Source organism: Myodes glareolus, chromosome 22, assembly GCF_982192425.1.
Source record: "Myodes glareolus chromosome 22, mMyoGla1.1, whole genome shotgun sequence".
Classification (NCBI taxonomy): Eukaryota; Metazoa; Chordata; class Mammalia; order Rodentia; family Cricetidae; genus Myodes; species Myodes glareolus.
Genome location: NC_142047.1, coordinates 51,840,636 through 51,865,255, shown reverse-complemented (window position 1 = coordinate 51,865,255; position 24,620 = coordinate 51,840,636). Strand labels below are relative to the sequence as shown.

Here is a 24,620-nt window from a genome sequence, read left to right as displayed (position 1 = left end):
GGAAATGTTTGCAATAGAGACGGAAGTGAATCTGCCCTTGAACCTGGGAATAACACCTACGGCCCTGCACGAGCTGAGGTGGGTGGCAAGGCCGTGCAACAGCTAGGGACAGTGACAGAGCACAGCACTGAAGGAAGGGGCTGTTCTCCACCTCGGGCAACAGAGTGGAGACAATGAAAGACACGCTGTTTGTGTGATGGTGCTAATGCCTGTCATGCACAAGGAGCCTCACCAGTCAACAGCAAAATAGCAAAGGCCAGTAAGGAAATGAGTGAGAAATAAAGCAGGATAACTTAAGAGTGAGGGGGGATCTGGGCGGTGGTGGTGCACGCCTTTAATCCCAGCACTCGGGAGGCAGAGGCAGGCGGATCTCTGTGAGTTTGAGGCCAGCTCTGGTCTACAGAGCTACTTCCAGGACAGCTAGGGCTGTTACACAGAGAACCCCATCTTGAAAAACAAACAAACAAAAGAGTAAAGGGAAAACTCAACTGGTTTAAAGATTGGTACCTGGACATGAAGAAGCACGGAACTTACTAGAACTAGAAGTTAACATTTCTTACCTCACACCTACCCACTCTGCCTGTTGGGTACACGCACGACAGAAGGGTGACAAATAGAGACAGGTAGGAGGGGAAGGACAGCTATTTTCATAAAGAAGCACCACGCGAGATATACAGGCCACACCCGTGGGTCACACACATCCATCACATGCATTAATTGTGTGTGTGAATTGCTGGGCCTGACCCACCAGTGGCACATCTTAGACAGTTCTCTCCAGGAAGAAGGCTTCCTTAATGATCCACCTAGCAGCTGACTACATAAACACAAATAAATAAAGAAGGCCTTGGTCCCAACCCTGACCCACGTCAGACCCAAGGCCACTTGGATACCTTAAGTGGTTCAGCAACCCTACGCGGTCCTGGTTAGCTTGAATCACCAGTTTGGCACAGTCTAGAGACAGGTGAAGCTGAAGCCTCAATTGAGGGATGGCCTTGATGAATCTGGCCTGTGGACTTGTCTGCGATGAACTGGGTAGGAAGGCCCATCCCATTGTGGGCAGAGACATTCCCTGCGCAGGTGGTCCAGAGCTGTATAAAAACCTAGTCAAGGGTGAGCCAGAGAGGAAGACAGGAAGTGAGTCAACAAGTCGCATTTCTCTGTTTCTCTGCTCTGTCTCTCCTCAGTGATAGACCGTAACTTGGAGTTGTAAAATAAAACAGACCTTTGCCTCTCAGAAGTTGTTTTTGGTCACAGTGCTTATAACAGCAACAGAAATGAGAATACCCAAGGTCAGTGGTGAGTCCTGTCTCCTCCACTGTCCTGCACCAACACCATCACCCGGGCCACTCTTCTGGGAGCCATGCTGGTCCAGGCCTAGGTACAACAATCCCCTTGAGCCATCAAGGGCACACGGTGTAAACAGCTAGGACCATTCCTTCGTTTTCCTGACCAAAAGAAGACCCATCGCAGGCTGGAAGCCCCTTCAGAAGGTGATAAGTGCAAACTCTAGATGGCCCAGGCTTTGCAGACCACTGAGGCCCTATAGGAACGATGGGCAGGCCAGTCCAGGAATCCTGAACATGGGAACCTCCAAAGGCAGAAAGATGGCCCATAGAGCTGCTATCCTGAGGTCTGGACCCTTCCTCCTAAGACAGAAAGTCAGCCTTCCATCTGTTCCCAGAGCCAATGTGGCTAACAGACAGACACCCTTACGATAGCCAAACCTTGGTGAAGACAAGACCAAGTGGAGTAGATCAAGGGAAGGGGTGGTGTGTCGACAGGCCTCGCACAGCTGCCCTGGGCTGGGGCTGTGTGAGTTTCTTCCTGCCCGTGATGTTCTTACTGCACAGGAGAACTGGTGAGCAGCGGTACAGGGAGACGCGGGTAGTCAAGGCTGGGTGGTCGCTCGGGAGGGACAGAGTCCAGTTCTTTCCTTTCCTTGATGCTCTCTCAGAGGGAGCAGCTCTCACGATGGCCCCAGTTCTGGGCTCCTGATGTTTTCTAGGATGGGACAGGAGCGGGACAAGGAATGACGACCATGTGACCACAGAGTCTGCCTTTTATCATAAAGGCCACACCGTGCGCTGTGCAGAGGCCCCACGGAGCTCTACCACGTCTCTCAGGAGCGTCCTCTCGTGGGTGGGCAAAAGCGAAGGAAGCCCTTCCCACAACAGAGAACACAAATGCCATCCGGAAGGCAGGTGGCACGGGTGGGCTCACTGCTCTGGGGTAGCCAGCTGGAGGTCTGACCCCTTCTCTCCTTCTCCATCTTCTGTCCCCATCCTGGGGTTGGCCTTGGCGCTCATGTCCCCTAGGGACCTCTTCTGGCCTCCTGAGGCTTAGCTCAGGACCTGAAGGTACACCCAAAGAGCCCAGAAATCTCTGTATCATAGCGACTAGATTCTTGACCAGGGAGCAGGCCACATCAGCGTTCTCAGCAGGTACTCCAGAACTGGTCTCAAAAATCAATCTCCCCCAGGAATGGGCACCAGGTGTTGGATGTGGTCACTACAGCACAGGTCAGTTGGCAGTGTCCAGCTGTGTGGGACAATGACGAGGGAGATGGGTAGTGAGGCAGGGTTCAGGATGGCTGAGGTCAGAGCATGCTTGGAAGGATCAAGTCAGTTAAAAGGTGTGCCCAATCAGGAGGCTCCAAAATGTGACATGGATTTGCGTTTCCTTTTGATTCCTTCCTGGTGGTTTACGTAAGAGGCAGCGCATTGGGGCCAGGAAGGGACAGAATCATGGGGCTGGGTTTACACCAGCTATGCGAAGCCCCTCCGCTCTGCCCCCGCCTGTGAGGGGCTTTCTTGGCTGGGTCTGTTCCTGACAGAAGGGATGCGTGTTGTCGGGGGTGGGGGGCTTGGCATGTGTGTGTGTGTGGAGAGAGAGAGAGAGTACGTGTGTGTGTGTGTGTGTGTGTGTGTGTGTGTGTGTGTGTGTGTTTAAAATACAGAAAAAAGAAGCATGGCTTTCCTCAGCTGCAGAGGCGGGCCGGGTTCTGTCCGTGCCAACTCCCTCAGAGCGGGCACTGTGGGGACACAGGAGGCACAGGAAGACGGCAGAGGTGAGGGACGGGTGTGGAGAAAGATGGACGCTTGCCATCTCGAGCGCCAGCGGCTGCATGAGGCCAAACCCCATGAACAAAACCCACAGCAGATCGCTGGCAGCCCATGTTAGGAGACGGAAGACAGTTGGCAGCGCTGCCGCAGCCTGGGAGCAGGCGGATGTAGGCAAGGCCAGCGTGGAACAGGTAAGGAGAGAGTGGGGCTCACTAAAGTACAGGGACCTGGTATCTGTGCTGGGGTGCACATGGAAGCTAAGTCTGACCTGGGTGCGGATCCCACGGCATGGCAGCTTTCAGAGAGGGCCGGATCTGAGGGGGTCTGGCTGCCTCATGCCCAGATCATCTCCGTGTACCCTCTGGGCCCTTTAATATGTCTTGGTACCCACTGCTTGCCCATGTGTGCTTGACTGGTGTTCTAAAGATGTGGGGTGTGTTGGCCTGGGTGGGCCATCTGGAACCGGGAATACAGCAGCCGCACCCCATGGTGGTCTCAAGGCTGCATCATTTCCACCAACGTCCGTACCCCCAGGGACGGTCCGCTCTACCCTGGTTATGCAAGGCCCCCTGACCATAAAGGGGTAGATCCTTTGGCAGGTGGGTCGGGATGGGCTGGGACTATGTTAGAAGGTTCCGGAGCACTCCGAGAATTGCACCCCACACTCTCAATCTTCCCAGAGCCCCCATCCTTGCCCACAGCCAGGCTTGGCACCTCGGTGCCTGTGTGCAGATCGATGGGACTGAAGCCAAATGTGCCATCAAAGGGATCCGGGTGCCAGTGCCAAGGAGCCAGCTGCTGAGGGCACGGGTGGGGTGGGCTCCAGAGGGGAGGAGCATGTGGCTGAGCTTTCCTAGCTGCTCCAAGGACAAAGCCCACCCCCTTCGTTAGTGGTCACGGGCTGGTCAGAAAGGGTGGGGCTAAGCATGGGTACATTCCATCTAGTATGGCATGGGTGGTACCAGCTGGGAATGAGGATCAGGCAAGGATATAGGTGCTGCCCTTGTGCCCAGTTACCTTTCCTTACGTGAGGTTCCAGGAAAACATGGACATCAGCTTCCCTCCATTTCCCCCCATTCTTCCGTTCCCTTCTATTTCTTCCCCAGCAGAGGCTGGCATGGGCTCTGGAATTCATGCCTCAGGCTGGTGGGATAACAAGAGGGACAGCGGGGCCACAATGGGACTTGGGCCACTCTGTTCCAGTGTAACAGTCTAGGAAGTCTCTAATCTCAGGAAGGTGTCATTCACGGAGACATAGGGCACTCAGGTAAGCAAAGACATCAGCTTTGGTGCAGGCTCTGTGGCACCCAGCTTCCTCTGCAGAGTCGGGTTGGCCTAGGCTTTGGGACTGCGGAGAGTGTAGTCTGGAGCCCAGCTGAGCACAGGAGATGCCCCAGAAGGATCGGGGCAGGGGTCCTGAAGGTCAAGAGACTGAGGAGCATGGTTCAGAGACTGAGAGGCACATTGTCTGGGGCAGGCAGTTGGGAAAGAGGGAGAAGTTCCGGGGGAGGCTCAGAGCCCCGCAAAGGCTGAGCCAATTGGAAAGGGCTACCAGACATCAGCACTGCTTAGCCAATCAGAGATCCCTTCTTACAGCCTGGGGGAGGCCCTGCTGCAGTGGGCTATAGCCTTTAGATAGAGGCTGGCTAAAGACTTGTGAGGAGAGGGCTCCCTTTGAAAATCCTGGGGTGAGTCGGTTTCTGGTATGGCCCTGCACAGGGCTGGGGATGAGAAGGTATGTACCCACTGGGCATTTGGAAGAATTAAGGTGAGAAGACACAGGCCTGCTATGGTCACTGCTACATACAGGACCATAGAACCAAAGAAAGGGTTGTTTCTCAGTTGGAAGGAAACAGGTAACCAACCTACATTCTCAAGGGAAGGACTCAAAGGAAATCCCAGTCGGGCTTCCTGGCTCCGAAGTGCAGGTTCAGTGTCATCGATCCCCTTGTAGCCTAGGATTCTCAGAAGCAAACTTTGGGGCGTTGGTGCTAGCTCAGTCTGACCAGATCTAGGCTCAGTTGAGGACAAAAGCCTATAGTCTCCGGGTCTGTTTGGTTGGCCATGGTCTAAGTGGACCCTCTGACTGTCTGGCTCTGGGGACCAGATGGGTACAGTAGGATGGATGAGAATCAAAAAGGGCTAGAAATGGCTGTGTGGATTTTGCACTGTGCACACTTGGCCTTAGGGAGTCTGGGTTCACTCAACTGGGCAAGTCGCCATTGGTCTGGGGAAGGGAACATGCTGGCCTGGTTCAGAGTCCCTGATTTGAGTGCCCAGGGGTCTTCGGGTGGTCCTAGCTGTCCACTGTGGCACCGTGGTCCTTAGCAAAGCCTCAGTCCACAACACAAATATACTTATGAGAGGAGAGACCCTAGATGTCCATTGGGCCTTCTGCCTAGCTCCAGGCCAGTGTAAGTAATATACCTGTGTGTGTGTCACCTCTGTCTATGGAGACTATTAACCTGTCTCCAGTATGGAACTCCCTAGGAACCCTCCCATCCAGAGTTGCTATGGCCTGGCCTGGAGGGTAGGTATAGGGTGGCTGACTACCCCATGTTGGGCAGGTCTGTACTGATGTTGATAAAGGTAAAACACAGCAGGGCTGGGGGCCTTCTGGATGCGGAAAAGCTGTATACCCACCTGCCCTTTTGTCCCGGGCTCTACAGTGTCTGCGGATCAGGAGGCAGGCAGGGAGGTTGGCATCCCACCTGCCTCCCAGCTCCTTCCTCCCCCTCTGCCTCCAAAATTTCACAGTGCCTGCTTTCTGCGCTGGCCCAGCTCCCTGGAGACTCCACCAGATGTTCCTGGGCCGCACGTTGCTCCCTGATGAAATATTCATGCAGTCGCTCTGCCTCTTGACACGAAAGCCTTCTGCAGCTTCCTCGCCACCGGGAGCTTGGCAGCTAGCTCCCGCAATGTTGGCACCTAGCAAGAACACCCCATGGGCGCTGGACAGGACCCACCCCTTGTCTTGAGAAGGGTCAGAGTCTCCTGTGACTTCATCCTTCTCCCTGCCTCAGGACCACTCTGACTCCATCCATTCCAGACTCCCAGGGCCCAGGGTCAGCATCTAAGCATATCAACATGTTCTTTGCCCTGAAGGGCTGCAGAGGTCATTCTGCATAGGATAAGCTACTCCATGGGGGACAGACACCCTCAAAGAGCATCCCACTCTACCCAGCAAGTCCAGAGATGGTGAGCGGCCCGTGTCCTCCATTGTCCCACAGGCACGTGCCAACCTTATAGGCCTACCCGTATTTTTTTTTCCTGGGAGCGGCTTGCCAGTCTGGTTACTGGCATCCATCCACTGTCTCCTCTGAGATTAAGAAGAAAATCCCCCAGATACAAGCTCTGTAGCTGGAGGCTGAGCTTGCTAATGTGGAGGCAAGGACCTGGCTGTGCCTTCTGTGTGTCACGCTCCCCTGCAGCCCCCAAAAGCTCTCAGGAAAGCCTAGCTACTTTATTCAGCAGAGGATTGGCCTACCAGATCAGGAAATATGGTGGACAGATGACAGCTCAAGGCCACTCCCAGCCACGTCTACAGGAAGCCGTAGACTGGGGATAGTTCCTTCCTAGGGCTCCTGTTCAAACTATTGGCACAAGCAGGCAAGGCACCCATGCCAGCCTTAGACTGGGACAGGTTCCTCTGACCAGTTTGTGGCCCTCCTTTCAAAGTCAATGCCACAGCAGGTGGAACAGTCTCTCATCCCTCACCTTTGTGTTGAGCCTGTCAAGACCTGGACCTGATTCCTCCCAACTCCAGAGCCTCATCTTGCAGGGTTGGCCACATAGGAACTCTGCCTGGTAGATCTCTGGGTTGTCACTCTCCTGGTGGACTGGATTCTTAGTCTATCTCCTGTCCTGGGTGCATCAACAGTTCCGAGTCTGCCTGGACACCACGTCCCACTCACTCCTCCCATTGGCCTTAGTCTCCACATTCCTGGGCCTGACCCTGGTACCTTTGCAAGGATATTATACACATGACAGGTGACTGCCACCCACTCACTCCAACCTCACTGATAGCATGAGACAGTTCACCAGTTACAGGGCTCCTGAGTCTATGTGGAGCCTCCCTTCCACAGGACTATTCCTGTTCTCAGCCATGAGTAGCTGCTGTTCTGCTGTCAGGAAGACCCTCAAGTGTGACAGCAGCCCCAGGGACCCCTTTCCAAAATCATGCTTAGGGGAAGAGCCCTTTACCGAACATCACACTTAGGGGCAGAGCCCATGACCTAACATCACGCTTAGGGGCAGAAACCCTTTACCGAACATCACACTTAGGGGCAGAGCGCTTTACCCAACATCACATTTAGAGGGAGAGCCCTTTACCTAACATCACGCTCAGGGGCAGATCCCTTTACCAAACATCACGCTTAGGGGGAGAGCCCTTTACCTAACATCAGGCTTAGGGGGAGAAGCCCTTTACCAAACATCACGCTTGGGGGGGGGGGAAGCCCTTTACCAAACATCACGCTAAAGGAGAAGCCCTTTACCCAACATATGCTTAAGCTCCCACTCAAAGTCAAGGTTCTGTCTGTTCTTGCTCCTGGGTTATTAATGAGGGTGAGTGCAGTGTGCCCAGGCTCCACCCATCATAGAGACAGATGACTTGCTGAATGTCTGTGAGCAGAGCCATACAGATGATTCCATGGCCCTTGGCTCCAACATCATCTCCAGTTCTCTCTGGTTACATTCCTTGATGCCCTGCTCATAGGATGCCCTGATCATGGTTCTGGGTGGGATTGAGAGAGAGGCCCCAGGGAAGAGTTTCTTGCTGAGAGCATGGCTGAGGATCATTAGCCCTGGGCCAAGTGCTCCTATGTGTGTAATGATGATCCCAGTCACAAGCTTGGGAGAGAGCGCTTAGCTCACTGTCTACCAGAATCTCACCCTCCAGCACAGCAGCTGCTGATGACCAGGCTCACTCTGCCACTGACATTGGCTTCTTAGGGCTTAGACAGCCTCATCCTTTCATCTCTTCTTTGGTGCCACCCTCATATAGTGCCAGGAAATACTTGGGGCTGCAGCAGTTTCTGATTCAGCTGCTTTCACAAGGACCCAAGGGGCTGCTGGATCCTAGTAAAGAGGACCTGGAGCCCCTGAGAGTGCAATTCCTGGCTTTCAGAGTGTGGATCTTGGCCCTATAGCTCTTCTCTTGATGAGCTGTGAGGTTGTCTGCCTGTCCTGTGTTCTGGTACAATGGAGTGCTGCCCTGAGACCCTCGGGACACGGCGGCACTTCAGGGCCTGCAGCGTGTGTCAGAGAAGGAAAGGGCCTGGGAGGGCCTTCTATAAAGACTTCTCTACCACCCCAGTGGGATTGACTAATCCCTGGTCAGCAGAGAGGCAAAGCCAACCCAAATCTTTTACTGAGGGGTAACCCTGTGAGGCTGTGGAACCCTGTAGTTCCTGTTCGTGATTGACAGCCACAATAGGTTGAAGGAAAACTCCCATCTTCTTCCCACCTGCCTAGGACCAAGAAGCCCTTTGCTCTGCCCAGGCTCAGGGACGGTCTCCAGGGGAGTAGCACAGCAGACTCACTGGGGCACCAGGTCCATCAGCTTCCATTTGTCCTTGGGTCAAGTCTTTGTCTCTGTCAGTTGCCCGACTAAGATGACAGTCGCTGAGTACAGCAAAGTAGAAACTTAGCAGGCGGTGGACCATAGAGCTGGGAGCTGTGCTGGTGGATCTCCCAGTTCATTGTCTCCACAGTCAAGGAAGTAAATGGCTCAGAGAGATCCCAGAGCTTCCTGCAGCCAGAGTCAGGACGGAAGAGGCTAGGACCCTTACCTGGAGCCCTGGCTGCCTTTCGGGGACCAGCCGCCAGGAACTGGAGCAGCAACCTCCCTCCCCTGGGAACTCCCCACAGGGACTCCCAGCCCTTCCAAGTTCACTGAATCCCGGACTAATGCCCTTCCCCCACACAGGCAATAGGTTCGGAGAGAATGGGTTGGCTTCAGGAAGGGTCCGGGCCATGTCTTCCCTCCCTTCTCTGGCCCCCGCTGCCTCTCCCCACGCTGCCAGCGAGGTAATAAGCTATGCGTGTCGTGTAGAAATGAAACATGTTCCGCAGAACAAATGGTGCTAATTTGCAGCAAGCTCCACAGCCCAGCATTACGGAGCGCCTGGAGGGCGGCTGCAGCAGCTGCGCCAGAATTAACAGCCTCGTGCAGTGAATTAGTGGAGCCATGCATCACCATCAGAGGGACAAAGCGCCCCGAACCCCAAGACTCCCACAGCTCTGGCCTCCAGGAAGGAAGCTGGTTCCTGGTGCTGAGACAGGACGCTGTGGGTCTCTTCCCTTCTGGAGGTTCTAGCCCACGGGAGTCAGTGGCTCCACCTAGGCCCCATGTAGCTGGCCTTCCAGAACTGGGGTCACTGCATGGCCAGCTGTTATCAAAACACATCTGGGGCCAGTCCTAGTTGGGAGCCCAAGATCTCGATGCTCACTGTAGAGGCCTTACAAGACAACACCTCCTCCTCTCCTCGCCTATAGATTGTGTTCCAGGCCTTTCTCTCACCCCTCCCTGCAAGAGGCCTAATTAATCTGCCTGTCTCTTTACTTCTACTTATTGCTCGCCTATCGGGCTGCTTGGAGCTGCCGGTCTGTATTGATCGCTCTGAGATGCACCATCTCCCTGGCGATTCGTCTTCCTCTGCGGCCCGCCATCCATCCCGCTGACGAGTGTCTGCCCTGGGTGTTAGGAGAAAGCTGCAAATTGCGCGTTACATCTTAATGGGCAATTCCAGTAACTTCATTGCATCTGATGAATATTTAACATCACCCATCCATCCCCATGTTGCTACCCATCGCGGGGGGCGGGGGGGTGGATTTCAGGACTTCCATGCTGCCTTCTGCCTTGTACCTTCTGAATTGGGAAACCTTGGCTGTTCTCCCTGGACAGGTGGGAAGATGGCAGGTGGAGGAGGGAGGGATGTGCATTTGTCTGTGCTGTGTGTATCAGGTTGCAGCACTGGTCTTGCTTCAGCTATAGGTCTCTGCCTCCCTTCCCCTCCGTGAGCTAAAGGATCATTCTGGAATGCATGTCTTGTCTTGGGAACCCAAGATATGAGTCTGCTTTTAAGATCTGTGCTGAGCCTAGAGGCCTCCCAGGAACAGTTCTAGAGTGATGGACCAATGGGTACGCCAACGAGAACCTGGACTCAGAATCATAGAACTTCAGCAAGTGACTAGAAAATGTCTTGTCTAACACTCCAGTAGTATAAAAGGGAAACTGAGGGCAGCAGAGGGGAGAGGACTTGCTCAGTCCCAGCCCTGGGTCTGAGGCTGTGACTTGTGGCAGTCCAGTCCACTAGGAACTCTTGCCTCCTCAGAGCCTACTCCCACACAGCTCTTAGGTAGGGGTATTGAGGGGAGGCCTATATCCTCTCCAACCAAGGTCTCAGACCGCTTGCAGGTCCTGGGAGGTTCTGAGACCACAGCTTGCCTGCTGGAAAGGGAAGGGTTACCTGTGCCAGGTTATATCATAATACTGCAGCTGGGTCTGACTCACTCCCCAACTCAGCTGCCTCTGGCCCTCCAAACACACACTGACAGAGGTAAAGGCATCTGCAATTGCAAAGCTCATTCTTAATTATCTTGGTAGCTAAGAGCACACACTGTTTCTAGTCCCACAGGCGGTGAAGTTGGCACACCACTGGCTCTGCTGCCTCCACGGTTGGGATGCAGACTGCTTTGTCCCTTACCCCTAAATTGGAAGGCATGGCTCTGACTGATGAGAAGAAGCAAAAGATTGAGCCTTTAACTTGGGATGCTGATGTTGGGGAGATCTCGGTCAAGCTCCGTCTTGGGCTTCAGCAATGCCAGCTTCTTTACCTGTAGACAGAGACTTACACTTACTGTTACTCAGTGTGTTAGGATTCGATGTAAGAACATACTTTGTACTTCTGGTGCAAAGTCAGTATTGTGAAGCTAATGGTGGCAATAATGGGGATGGTAGTGATGATAAAGATGATGGTGATGATGGTGATGATGATGATGGTGATGGTGATGATGGTGATGATGGTGATGATGATGGTGATGATGATGATGGTGATAACCGGTAGTGATGGTGGCAATAGCAGGATGAGGGTAACAGCAACGACAGTGGTGACGCCGGCATGGTGGTGACGGTGGTGACTGACCATCGTAGTTGCCATTATAACCTCGACACTGCTTGCAGTGTACGTGTATTTGGATTGCTGAACCCTTCCAGGACCTCACACTTCAGAAGGAGCTTCCGCTTCTGCAGCCACACAACCTTCTGTGTGTCCAGCAGATCAGGGGCAGCCTCGGGAATCCTCCCACCAGCTTCCAGACTGGTAGACCTTAAGCATGTTGAGGTACAGGCCTGGGACCATGGAGACTCCTGAGATTACAAGACAACACGATTCTGCAGGAACTTAGAGAGGAAGGGAAACACCACCCTCCAACTCTTGGAACAGTATGCATTGAGGTTCTATGGGAATTGAGGGGCTACCATGAAACCTGACAAGAAAAGCAGCCTAGAAGACCAGGGAGGAGATCATGCTCTGGGCTCACAAGGTCACATGATCACAAGGTCACATGATCAGCAGTTGGTGTGCTGAGATGGAGCTGAAGGAGAGGTTGTGCCAAGACTCCTAAGACCAAGGCTAGAAGGGACAGCCTTCTATCCAGCAGAAATTTAGCTTGGGAGGCTGAGACTGAGGCATGGAGGGTAGACTTCATCAGTAGATATGAGTAACGAAGAGTTCCAGGTCTGGACCCACCTTCAGCTTTCAACAGAGCCAGGGCTCCTAAGGCTCTCCTGGCCTCCATATCCATCCCTGGCACCAGGCAGCCTCTGTTTTCTGTTTCTTCCTGCTACACAAACTCCCGTTCCCCTGAGGAACTCCACCTCAGAGGAATACTTAGAGTGAACAGTGAATGCTATGACTGAGATATATTGGAGAGAAAGGGCATGAGAGATGCTTCACCCTTCCCTCTACAGTTCTGGGTACTACTGACACAGCGTCCCTGCTGTGGTGCTGGCTGTGGGTACCAGCAGTGTGGAAGGCCTGCGGCGGGGGTGGGGGGACCTTGCTTGTCAGGATGGGAATGAAGGTGCTTAACTGGTGGGGAATTGGTGAGTAGATGGCTCTTCATGGTCTCCACTCTCCCCCTAGAGCGACAGCGCAGGGCAGCCCCTGGCCTCTGAACCCACCTCCAGACCAGAGGTGGCTGGCGGTCACTGCCTGGTTCCATCTGCTGTGCACGCGAGAGCACTTCCAGATGTCCCAGAAGGACCCGCTCGAATGTCAATTCCATCTTCTCACAATCATTTTCCGCATCCTCTCAGCGCCGCAAGAACGCAGCCTGCTCGTTTGAATGCATAATTAGCCCAAGCATTCTACCTCGCTAATTTCAAGGCAGGGGACGCCAGTGGAGGGGGCTTAGGAATTTGCATATTAATTTAGCCGAGGGAGAGAAAAATTGTTTACCACTTTCTTCTCGCAGTTGCTCACAGAGGACTTAACTCTTTGCACTCTCCATCTGGAGCCGCCGGGAGGGAGGGCACGGGGGGTGCAGCTAACCCTCTCCAAAGACCCTGCCTATCCAACTCAGCCCACCTGGGCTCGACTGGACACCCCATTGGGTGCAGCCAGCTGTCCCTGGCTTTGCAGGGTCATGTATCTAGTCACTTTGATGTTAGACAATGTGGGGGACCCACAGATGACCCCAAGTCGCCCTTCTTGGCTGATCTTTAGGAGGCAGGTGTCTGGGTCCTTTTGGTAGCTCTGTTGCCTTTATTTGTTTGCTGGTTTGTTCCTAATTCTTCACTGTGTTCCATGTCTAGGGTCAGTGCAGTACTGGGTACATAGCAAGTGGCAGGTTAGCCTTGACTGCCCTGCCTTCCTCACAGGTCACTTAGTGACTACAACAGCAAATGAAAGAGATGCTGCGGATAGGTCCCAGCCTTCCGTGGAGTGAGCATCCACTGGAGAGTCCAGTACCTGGAGGAAGTAGCACCTGCCTTGGCTCTTGCAGAATGTGATGCGTCTCCAATCAACGGAGCTCGTGTGAGAAAGGAGGCAAAGGAAACACAGGGGAATGGGCCAGTTGTCCCCACCATATTTAGTGACTTGTGATGTGTTAGGCTAGGATTGAATGGTGGACCTGAGTGTGTGTTCTAAAACCAGCCAGACCTCCCCCAGCCTGTACGCTGCCTGGTGCAGTGAGCTGTGGGGACTGCAGGCCACTCTGGTTCTCGTCAGGGCTGTGCGCTTCCACGGGGCAAAAAAAATACACTGTGTCTGATGACTTCACGGAGGACTAAACTGTGACAGTGTACCTGGGAGAGCGTCGTCGTGCGGCTTGGTTCCTCACAGAGAACTCATGCTTCACAGAGAAACATGGCTGGAGGCAGGTTTAAGCCCATCAGGAAAGGCCGAGCAGAGGGCCGTTAGACAGCAAACGTCTGAGAACGGAAATCAAGATGCTGGGAAGCCAGAGCTCTGGGAGGCCATAGCTGAAACCTTTTGGCCACATGGAACGGATGAACGCCAAGATGTCCTCCAGATGAAGCCCTCTCTAGACAAACACGGGCCCCACGCAAGTTCCCACAGAGCCCACATGGCCTCGGCATTGAAGGTCACTTCAAGCACGGAGCGAAGTCCTCTTTTCAGTAGCCCGGAGACCCAGTGACAAGCTGCTAACCACCTGTGGCCGTCATGGGATTTTTCTCACTGCCTTCAGTCCCCACATGTGTGACGTGGCCCGGGGTGAACGCCAGAGCGCCCTGTCCTGAGCCTGACTCGTGGCACCTGCCCAGTGAGACCAGTGCCCAGAAGTACTGACACACGCGGTCAGCACACGGGACTGATGGCTACATGTGCCCTGTCATTCAACTGCGGAGTCAGGGTCTTGGTGACCAGACTGGAGTCCTTGCAATTCGAGGGACATGGCTGAGGGCCAAGAAACAAGGGTGACGGGAACGCTCTGGAGCAGGACTGTGCCGGCGATCCCGGAAGCCTAATTTGGGCAGGAGAACTGAAACACAAAACCTAGAACCAGGGCACTGCTGGCCACGATGGAGGGGCTGTGAGTGAGGGGCTGCTGGGAACCTCACACTGATAGGGCCGTGCAGGAGACAGGAGCAGGTGCTGAAGACACACTTGGTCCCCATATAAGGAATCAGAGCCCCTGGCCCAGAGGGACTTCTGAACCCACAGACTTAGAAGGCTAAAGGCAGGACTGAGCCTCTTTGTGGCTTAGCCAAGCTCAGCTAAGATGTGGGCCGGTGACACCAGAAGAGGCACACAGAGTCCAGTGGTTCATCCAAGGCCCCACAGCCATCAGCAGAACGCTCTTCCTGTCCCTCAGGGGAACCATCAGGGGTGTGTCTAAAGGGGGGAGTTTTATAGGATCAGGATTTGCTAGCGCTGGAAGACCCTAGGGACACATCCCAGAGCCCAACGTGCACAGAGACAAAGCCCTGCTACCTGGGGAGGAAGGTACAGCAGGGAATAGGTGTGAGGCCAGTCCCACCTGGGAGGCCACAGTTGCTATTCTGTTCCATAGACAGAAGGGACGGACACCCCCCCTCCAATCCTGTATCCACCTTGCCTGTGCTCAGGGCCACATCCCTTCTCCCCTGATTCCTTGGGCCTCCTGCATAGGAAAAGGCAAGGCCCATGAGCTAAAATATAAGGCCTTGTTTGGGAGTGGCAAGCAGAGACGCAAGGATCTCCGGTGTGCAGCCAATACAGGTTCCTGGGTCAATGTAGGCCCAGAGTCCAGACTCCCTTCATGGACCTCTCTAAGTTCTCACCCAGTTAGGGTCACAGAGCTCCAGGGGAGGCAAAAGAGCCCCACACTTCACACCTAGCCAAGCCCAGTTGAGAGAGACTTGGTACTGGCTAACCTTTCTGAGCTTCCCTTCCTCGGCGACCTCCCTCCCTCCTGAAGATTCCCTTCCTTGGCTCCCCCCCTCCCCACCGCCCCGTAGCCTCCTTTCTCTGAACCTCAGCTCCCTGGGGTTTATAGTGGCACAAGCCCTCCTTTCTCCTGCTCCAGCAGGTGTTCATCAGGAGCTGAAGAGATGCATGACTAAGAGATGGAAAGCCAGCCTTTGGGTAGGAGACATGGCTGTGACCAAGAGAGGGTCGCGTGCCTGTGAACTCTGAAGGCCAGGGCAAGAAGGCCATAGTCAGGTTGCCCTTACTAAAGCCTAGGAGGGCAGGCACTGCCCTGCAGCAGGGCGGGAGCCCTGGGGAAGCAGGAGCAGCTTGCACAGGCCCCCTGCCGTTCCTGCTCATCCAAGTGAGGCAGGCTGGCTTCCTTTGTGTGGCTGTGTGGGCGTTGTGGGCTGGGTCTGGAGGTAATTTGTCTGCCTCCTGCAGCTGGCTGTCATCTCACATCTGTGAAGCAGCTTCATTTCACTGTCATTAAAGATCCCAGGTCTGACAGGTAGCAAAAATCCAAAGTGGAAACAACATCCCGGGGACCAACCTCGGCTCCAGTGGGAGTCCTGCTCCCGACCAGTCTCTTCCCCCAGGGAGGCCAGATGGGAGCTGGCCTTCTGCTCTGTCCTGAAGAGGGCTGGCCAGGTCAGACAGGTGTTCCCTGCTGCCCAATACAGAATAACCAGAGAGGGAAGGGGCAGAGGGGAAGCTGTGGGAAGGCAGAGACCCATCCCAGCCACCTGCTGCCTGGGCTGTGCCACGCAGAAATTTCGAGGGGCCTAGTACTTCCCATCCATAGGTAAAGCAGGGAGGTCCCAGAGATCCAGACACACACGCCCTGGTCCTACTACCTTGCCTTCAGCCTCTGCTGGAGCCTCCTGGGAGGGGACCAGGGGTCAGGCTGGATGTTCCCGAAGGGTCTTTTTCTTTTCTTCCTTACTTGACACCTCTATTTTTCTGGGTAAAAACAAGAACCCCACTGGAAAGGTCTGACAAGGTCAGGAGAAGTCCCAGTATGTCTCTCTTTCCTGGTGTTCCTGAGCCCTTCAGCATAGGATCTGGACTCCAGGAGCTAGGCCAGACTCCAGTTCCACCTCTTTACACCTCCCTAGGAAGTGTAGCAGCTGCTGACTTCTCTGAACCTCCAGGGCTTCTAAAGAGTAGTGAATGGATGGGACGCATCCAGCCCTGGCGCGTGCGGTGTACTGGACTTTAACCTCAAGGATGAGAGCAACCTTAGTGGAATACTACTCATAACCCTGCTGTGGGCTGTGGGAAAACTCTTGGGTCCTGCAGGAATGGTAGTCGCTGCGGTTCTTCCTCTTCCAGGAGACCACACCCACACCAGGCCCGCTCTATCTGGCACTTTACCTGTCCACCAGGAGGCAGGCTCAGAAGTAGCCTGCACAGTGGTACTGGGCCTGTCCTGGGCCACTGCAGACCTGTATGCACTTGTCCCCACCAGAACCCAGGGTCTGCTTTTGAGGTCTCATCACTTCAGGCTGTGAGCTGGACCTGGTTTGGGCTGAGCCTGCAATCTTGCCCCCAGGCCCGGTGCCTAGGCAGTGGGACCATCGAGAGATTTCCTAAGACTCTAAGCATTGCTGGTTTCTCCTGCTGGGGACAAGGAGGCCCTTCCGAGGCCTGGAGCCCCCGCTGGAGCTGAGAAGCCCAGCACAGGGAGGGTTAAGCACTGATGATGACTTTGTCTCTGCATCAGTGTACATAATGTGCTGTGCATTTGCATACTGCAGTGTGCGCTCAATTAAAATGAACTTTTAATTTCTTCTAAGTAAATTACTTCTTGCCGGTACGTGATGTGCACAAATGTCAGAATAATGGGAGAGCCTTAATGAGCCGGGGAGTGGATCTGGCGGGGGCTGCCTGGGACAACCCCCAAAACACACATGTCTACATGCCACACCGACATGGGGTGCACACTGTCCCTCAGGCAGGCCACGCACCAACCTGTGACTTCCGGTTGTATTTTTTCTATACTCACCATACACACCCTAGCTGGGCCACCATTCGTGTAAGACTTACACTGTCTCCCACTTGGCAGTGGTCTTCTCCCTGTGTACCTCAGATGCTTGCACACCCACCTATAGAGGGTTCCCCTGAGGAACATGTGAATTCATCCAGCCTCAGTTTTCCCTTCTACTCCTTATTTTGGCTGTAAGCGATGATGTATGTTTACAGGGCTGCAGGCAACAGGAGCTGAAAGCAACCTGAAGGCAGTAGCAAGCATGGCTCCCTTCACCCTCATGGGGACAGTGCCTGAGTGCAGATCTGAAGCACACAGCGGGGCAGATGGCGCTGCGTCTGATCAGAGGGGCAATGAAAAATCAGACCAAGACACACAGCTAGTGCAGGGGTGAAGGCTGTCACCCCAAGGCCTGACCTCACCCATTTGATCTCAAGTATACGGAATACCGGTCTTCACCACAGCTAGCCTAGCTGGGGTGCGGGGAAGCCCAGCAGAACTCCCAGACCCTGGCCTCTGGCACAACGCATTAGCCTCACTCAGCACTCGTTTCAGTACCTTGGAGAGGTCCAGGGACAGGTGTGGTTGTGGACCTCCACCTGGGTCCTGTTACCCAGCCCCTGCCTTTATCCACAGTGGCAGCAGATTAGGACACTATCGTGGTACCACAAGTTGAAGTTCAGCTCTGGCTCCAACACCCACATGTTTCACAATTCTTAACATAATCACTTGGAACCTTAGTGTGTGTCTTAGAACCTTGTGTGTATCTAGGCCTGAGGGTGCCCCAGGCAACATTTAAATCCCTGCTCTAGGGGCCAATGAGGTGACCCAGAGGTTAAAGGATGCTTGCTGCTAAGTCTGTCATCCTGTGTTTGATCCCTGGGAGATCCACATGGTAGAAGAGAACTGACTCATACAAGTTGCCCTCTCACTCCCATGTGTGCACAGTAGCATGTGCATGCCCACATGCATATGCATGCACACACGTGCACACACACACACACAGTAAGGATAAATAAGATCTATAACCCTCCTAAGTTAAGCTGAAGCTACTCCTCAGTGTCTCTGGGACCCTAGACCACCTGCGGAACACAAATTGGTCTCTCTGGGTCTGAGGCCACTGCCTGGCATCTGGCAGCACCGCCAGTGCAGCAGAGGTGACAGTGTCTGCCACTGCTCCCCTTCGGTCTAAAACTGCTACGAGCCAGACTTCTGACAGCCTCAAGCTGGCCCCTCACATCTCCCCGACCCCCTTGGGTCTAGACTTGTCAGCAGAACCTTCTGTGCCAGCAGCAGCTGCGCCGGGAGAGGCTGATCTACAGACTGTGGCCTTGGTGGAGGAAGGAGCAGCCAGGCGCACAAATCTTCATGATAAGGCGCCACTGAGCAGTGTGGCTGCGTGTCCTGTTCTGCAGAGGGAAGTCAGGGAGGGTTTCCTGGAGGAGGGGGGTAGCAAGTTGATTATGGAGGGTGCACATAATGGGTGACCCTGGGGGAACACAGGGCGAGGAACCACAGGCTTGACTGGGTTGGAGGAGCATGCCTATCTTGAACTTGCATCTGGGGTTCTAGAAGATGCAGTTAACATAGCGAGGGGGGGTTCAGGGGAGCACCAGTGAGGGGTGCAGGCCCTACAGCCCACTAGGCTGAAGAGACAACCGTACGGGGGTAGTCCTCATAGTTATGGCTGCTAAAGGGCACAGGAGAGGAACAGATGGGAAATGGTGGACATACTGGACGGATAGATGGAGGGAAGGGCTTTAGAGGAAGACTCACCCTGGAGCAGAAGGGGTGGGGAGCATGGCTGAAACCTAGCCCCAGGCTGACACACTAAGGTTTGAAAGACAAAGCCACAGTGCAGGAGGGCAGGGTGAGTTGACCTTGTCTCAGGCAGGGAAGGTGGCCCCGTGTGGAGGCAAATATCAGAGATATCTCCTGTGACCAGCCCAGGGTGACGGGTGGGGAGGCCAGCCCCTGTGACCAGCCCAGGTCATAGTCAGCACCAGCAGGTCACATGGTCACGGAAGAAAGGAGCCGGTCCCAGCCTGGCAGGCTCACCTGTGTGTGGTTTCTATGAAGTAGTGAATGGTACCTCTGCAAGCCTGCCTGCTCAGGGACCCCTGCAGGCTCACTGGAGTTCCCCTAGGAGGACTGATAGCAGCGCTGAGCAGGAGGCTGGCTACACAGAATGTCCCTCTCTGCTGTCCCCACCACGGATGGGTACCCATCCTCTAGGACCGCTGACCAGCCAAGCTATACATGTTGATCCTCACACCAAGGACTTACGGATGCCCTCACCCCACCCTTGCCACAAGGTCCTGCCTGTTCCCCAGTCCCCAGGATGCTCTCTCTGTTCTAATCTGCCCATGAATGATAGCTGGGGGCCGCGTCAAAGACACCACACAGTGAGGAATAGGTTGGTGAGACCCCGGTTCCAGCTCCATGTGCATTGGAACTATAGGGAACTGTCACACTCCAGCTCTTGTGATCCTAAGGACCCATCCAGCTCCAATATCTGGGCCGCCCACCAAGTCCCCACTCCCGCAATGCAGGAGGAAACCATCTTCAGCAATCCCAGTGGCTGAACTTCCAGCAGGATGATCCCCTCTCCGATCCCTTCCTTCCTGTTTGTCATGCCCACCTCTCCCCTGAAGAGACCTGACAATCGCCACTCCCCTAGAATTTGGAGTCTGCACGTTCAGGTGTGTACACGTCTGTCTATGCGTGCTCATGCCCGCATGTGGGCGTGTCAGGTATGTGTGCAAGCCCGCGTGTGCGCACGAGGTGGCTAGAGCTCTGCTTTCTCCCCATTGGTGAAATTTACATTGAACCACAAATTAATTTCATAATTTTTTCCTCTCTAATTATGCCAACATCTGTTGCGAGGCAAGCTGTGCGGGTGCATTTTAATGTCCCTCCCCTGCTCGCCTGCGCGCAGCATCGCTGTCTGTCTTCGACTGAACTTTTCAATAATTATCGCCAAGAGAAGATCTCGACTTCCATTTCTCTTGCTGCTCAAGAGGGGGAGAGATGGTGAGGGAGGGAAAGGAGAGCGGGGTGGGGGAGGGGAGGCAGCGGGAAGGCAAGAAAGGGCCAAAGGGAGCTACAGCACACGGGTGGGTTGTAGGGAAGACAGTGTGGCTGTGGGGAGAGCATAGACAGTGGGGGAGAGCACCCAGGAGCCACATGTGTCATGGCCCCTGACAGGGGTGCTTTCTCAAGACCTGGAGGTGGAGGTGGAGCTTTTGATCTCCTGTGAGCACTCCACACTTAGAGTCGGGAAGGAATTTTGGCTTTGCACCATCTGTCTAGGGAACCCTGGTACCTCCTCTCTGGGGCATCATGGGTCTCTGAGACAGCCTCTGGTCCTGGCAGGAGGCCTAGCCTGGCACCTGTATGTGGTACCCACACTTAAAATGAAGGTGCTTCTGAGCGTGCTGAGAAAGAGTATTGGCATCCCTTCCCAGCCTTTCCACCAGCACCCACCTGCTGGCCCAAGGAAGAGGGTGACCCCAGAAGCATCAGAGACAGAGGACGCTCCAGAAACAATCCTCCATCCTACCCTATGACTGAGTGTACCCAATCAGTGTCTGAATGTGTGGGAGTGTGTGTGAGCATGCTGTGTGTGCAAACTTGAGGGTCATGTATATGTATATGCATTTGTGCTCAGGCACACACATGTAAGCATGAGTCATTTGTGTGTTTATACACATGTATGTGCCTGAGTAGACCTGCATATACTAACTTTTGCTTAGCCCTGCCCAGCAAATGGACCCCAGAGAGGTTGCATGTGTCAGGGCACTTGCTGGCTGTCCAGCCTGAAATCTGACTCTATATCTTGTATGCATCTTGTGAAGTTGGGCGGGCACTGGCCCTCTCCCACAAGCTTCGGTCTCCTCGGCATTTAACAAGAGCCAGACATCCAGCATCCACAGAGAGGTCACTCACATCCAGTTGTTCCCTGTAACAGGTGAAGGTGTGTTCTCAGCTCTAGTCCTTCCGTGAGGACAGAGACTTCCGAAGTGGGACTGCAGGCTTTGAGCCTGTCACTTCCTCTCTTCTCATCACCACAAGAGTCCCCATTGTTCCCCTTGCTGCTCAGGCCCGTCCACCCAAAAGTGGCCACAGTGGAACTTATGAGCATAATGCATAACTTGAAGCTGCCGGTCACTCCTCACTGACCTCTGGATCCCGGTCACCAACCTGTGACAGCCCTCTGCGCCTGACCCTTCAGCTTCAGGACTTGTGAAGTGCACGTGAACTCCAGTCTCTGGAGACTCCCAGCCCTTCCACATGCCCTCCTTCCCAGCCCCCCTCCTGGTGACTCACAGCCTTGGTGCCTTCTAGGAGGGCTTCCAAGTTTGCTCCAGATGGGCTGAGGCTGCCCAAGCTCATGCCACACAGGCTTCCTGATGCACATCACTTGCCTGTTTCTTTGCTGCCCCTACCTTTATTCTAGGGTCATAGCTTTTCCAGGGCAGAGCATTTTATCTCATCCCTGAAGCCTGAACCACGGTTGATGTTTAAGGACATTCTCTTAAATACTGAACTAATTACAAAGCAGAAACACACTTCCCAGAACTCCTGGACCCAATTCTGGGATGGTGGCATTCAAAGACCCTCATCTTTGCATTCTAGACATCCACTCTGCCCGGCAGAAAGTAAACAGGCATGAGGAAGGACGGTCACCACCCAACCTATGTCTGTAGACACTGTGTGCTGACACCAACAAGGTGCCCACGTAGCTCCGTGAAAGCCTGGGCACTTTCCTCAGGTGAGGTGCTAGCCTTTGAGCACCTGGGGAGCATTGGCAGACTCAGAGTAAGACTCATCCCCCTACAGAGACCCCCAAATGTACCCAATAACACGGCATCTGAATGGCTTCTGGTGGGGACGGAAAGGACTCTAGTGGGACCAGGGTATTGAAGAAATCCCATCACAGATAGAAGGAAAGGGCGTTACAAGAGGCAGTGGATGGTGGGACTGCTTCTGGCCATGATTAGAATAACAGACAGACGTTGGGATTCCATGCCTGCCAAAGACAACTGTTTAGCTGCATAAAACCTGTGTGTGGTGATTTAGATGCAGGATGTCTTCTGACAGGCTCCTGTGTGGAATGCTGGGTTCCCAGCTGGAGATGCAACCCTTGAGAGGAGACTGGATCCTGAGGATAGATCCACTGAGAGATTCACACTATGGTGACAGTACAGGAAGGCGGGGCCTCATGGGAGGAGGAGCTCACTGGGGACATCCCTTATGGGCTATCTTGTCCTGGGCTCTTCCTTTCTATTTTCTCCCCTCTCTCTCTCTTCTTTTCCTCACCCATCCTCTCCTTTTCTTCTCTTCCCTTTCTTGCCGTCCCTCCTCCTCACCTCTCTTCCTTTTCTCCCACCCCCATCTTCCAGGCTGCTGTAAGGCGAGAAGTCTCTATCACACTCTACTGCTGGGTAATGGATGCTCTACTTCCCTCGGGCCCAAAGCTGTGGAGCCAGCTGACCTTGCGCTGAAGCTTGGGAAACTGTGAGCCAGTGTGACTCTGACCCTTTGAAGTGGTCGGGTCTGACACAGCAACGCATCTGTGACCATCTGAACGGAACAAGCATGTTTCAGGCTCTGCACAGACAGCGGCAAGCCACCCGCAGCTTTCCACCTGGAGGGGGTTCTCAGGCCTCTGCTGAGTGATGTGGAGACCAGTACGGTGCACTGGCTGTAGTAGACAGAGGAAGCAGAGGTTGGTGCTCAGGGTGCTGAGGCATCTGCGATTCGTGGCATATGGAGAGAAGGAAGCTGTGCAAACAAGAGGCCGGAGCTGTACACAGGAGTTCCCTGGAACCACGTGTGACAACAGTAGAAACTCCTCCGAGGGTGGAGAGGTGATGTGGCACTGTGACAGTGTTCATCTGAGACAGATGGAGAGCAAATACTGGCTGCAGCCCTGGAAAGGCCAGCCTTGAGAGCAGGGTGATGACGGCCCCAGCTCAGAAATGCCAAGCAGCCCCCTTTGTTAACAGGTTCAAAACAGCTTTGCCGGGTAAGGCTTCAGGGCTGGAACAAATAACACCCTCTCTATAGAAAAGATCTCAGGGGACAGATCCAGAGAGAGGTCACCCAGATGTTGAAATTAAAAGAGAAAGGTTTGAAAGGAAGACAGGTGAGCAGCCGTCCGGACCACAGAGAAACGATGAGTAGACATGAAGATGGATCCATTTTTAAAAATGCAAGCGTAAGTACAAATTGAAAAACCCAACAGGGCTATAGACATGCTTCAGCCTTTGTCTAACAGTGTGAAGCCCTGGATTTGATCCCCCAGCACAATATAAACTGGGCAAGATAGGAGCTTGCACCTATAATCCAAGAACTCGGGATGTGTTTACAGGAGGATCAGATGTTCAGGATCATCCTCAGCTACAGACTGAATTTGAGGCCATCCTGGGATACAGGAGACCCTGTCTTTAGAGTAGATGAAAAGTATCAATCCACAAATCAATAAAGGCCATGTGGAATAAAACTAAAAATCAGGGACACGCCGGCAAACTACTAACACCGAATAAAGAGACCACCCCAGAAGCAGGTAGAGAAAAACAGGTGCAGCAGAGACAGAGGCACACGGTAAGGAATACTGATGACTTCTCATCAGAAGCGATGTGAGCCAGAAGGCAGCAGGAGAGTGTCTTTAAAATGTTGAAACAAACCTATAAACAAAGAAAAACGAAACACCCTTGGAGAATTAAGCTGAAATAAAGCATTTCCTGGCAAACAGAATCCGAGGAAGTCCATCCTAGCAGACGTGTGTAGGAACCGTGGAGAAGTCCTTCAGGACAGAGGGATGATCTGGAGAGGCTCAGATCAACCCAGAAAGGAAGCCCTGTGGAATCTGGAATGTGGTAACACAAAGTCCTCTTCAGATGACGACAGAGTAGAAATAATGGCCTCTGGGGGGAGGGGAGGATGGTATTTTCAGAAGGAGTGTGTGCGACTTCAACACGAGACAGCAGGGTAGAGGCGCTATGGTAACATTTCCTCTCGCAGCGTCAGATCAATTTAGTAAGGTGTGATCTGAACTCACAGCAAGGACATCAGGATCCTGAGAGCAGCTGCCAAAACCACAAGAAGCCCTGAGGTATATCTCTGAAATAAAATCAACGTTGCAGAATAACCACATAATTCAAAAGCAGGCAAGAAGGAAAGTATGAAACAAAAACCAAGGGTCTATATGAAACAAAAAGCCAGATAGTTTAAATTCAATCATGCTAATAAGTAAATTAAGTGAAATATAAAGGGTTAATATTTGAGCTAAAAAGCAGAGATCGAAGGGCTGGAGTGTGTGGTCCAACTTGCTTCTCATGTTGGAAGCCCTGAGTCAGTTAGATATCCAGCACAAAAAGAAAAAGAAATAAAAGGAAGGCCAGGGAGAGAATGCTCAGTGGGAAGAGGTGATTCCCACTAAGCCTGGGTTCGATCCCCCAAACTTACAACGGGGAAGGAGAAGACTGACCCCTGAAAGCTGTCCTCTGACCTACACACACATGCTGTGACATTTGAGGGTGTGCATGCACATCAGTGGTCTCTCTCTCTCTCTCTCTCTCTCTCTCTCTCTCACACACACACACACACACACACACACACACTGTTTAACATTCTAAAGGA

General features: G+C 53.6%; 1 long non-coding RNA gene across 2 annotated transcripts in view; it reads left to right on the top strand.

The window, feature by feature from the left end:
* Positions 1-2,686: 2,686 nt before the first annotated feature.
* LOC125402618 (uncharacterized) overlaps positions 2,687-24,620 on the top strand; it is a 29,537-nt gene continuing 7,603 nt past the window's right edge. The window contains exons 1-2 of one of the 2 annotated variants that reach the window (XR_014999081.2): positions 2,687-3,253; positions 22,379-24,093. This is a non-coding gene — a long non-coding RNA (uncharacterized LOC125402618). The remainder of the gene's footprint in view (positions 3,254-22,378; positions 24,094-24,620) is intronic. The other variant, XR_007232681.3, reaches the window with a different exon arrangement.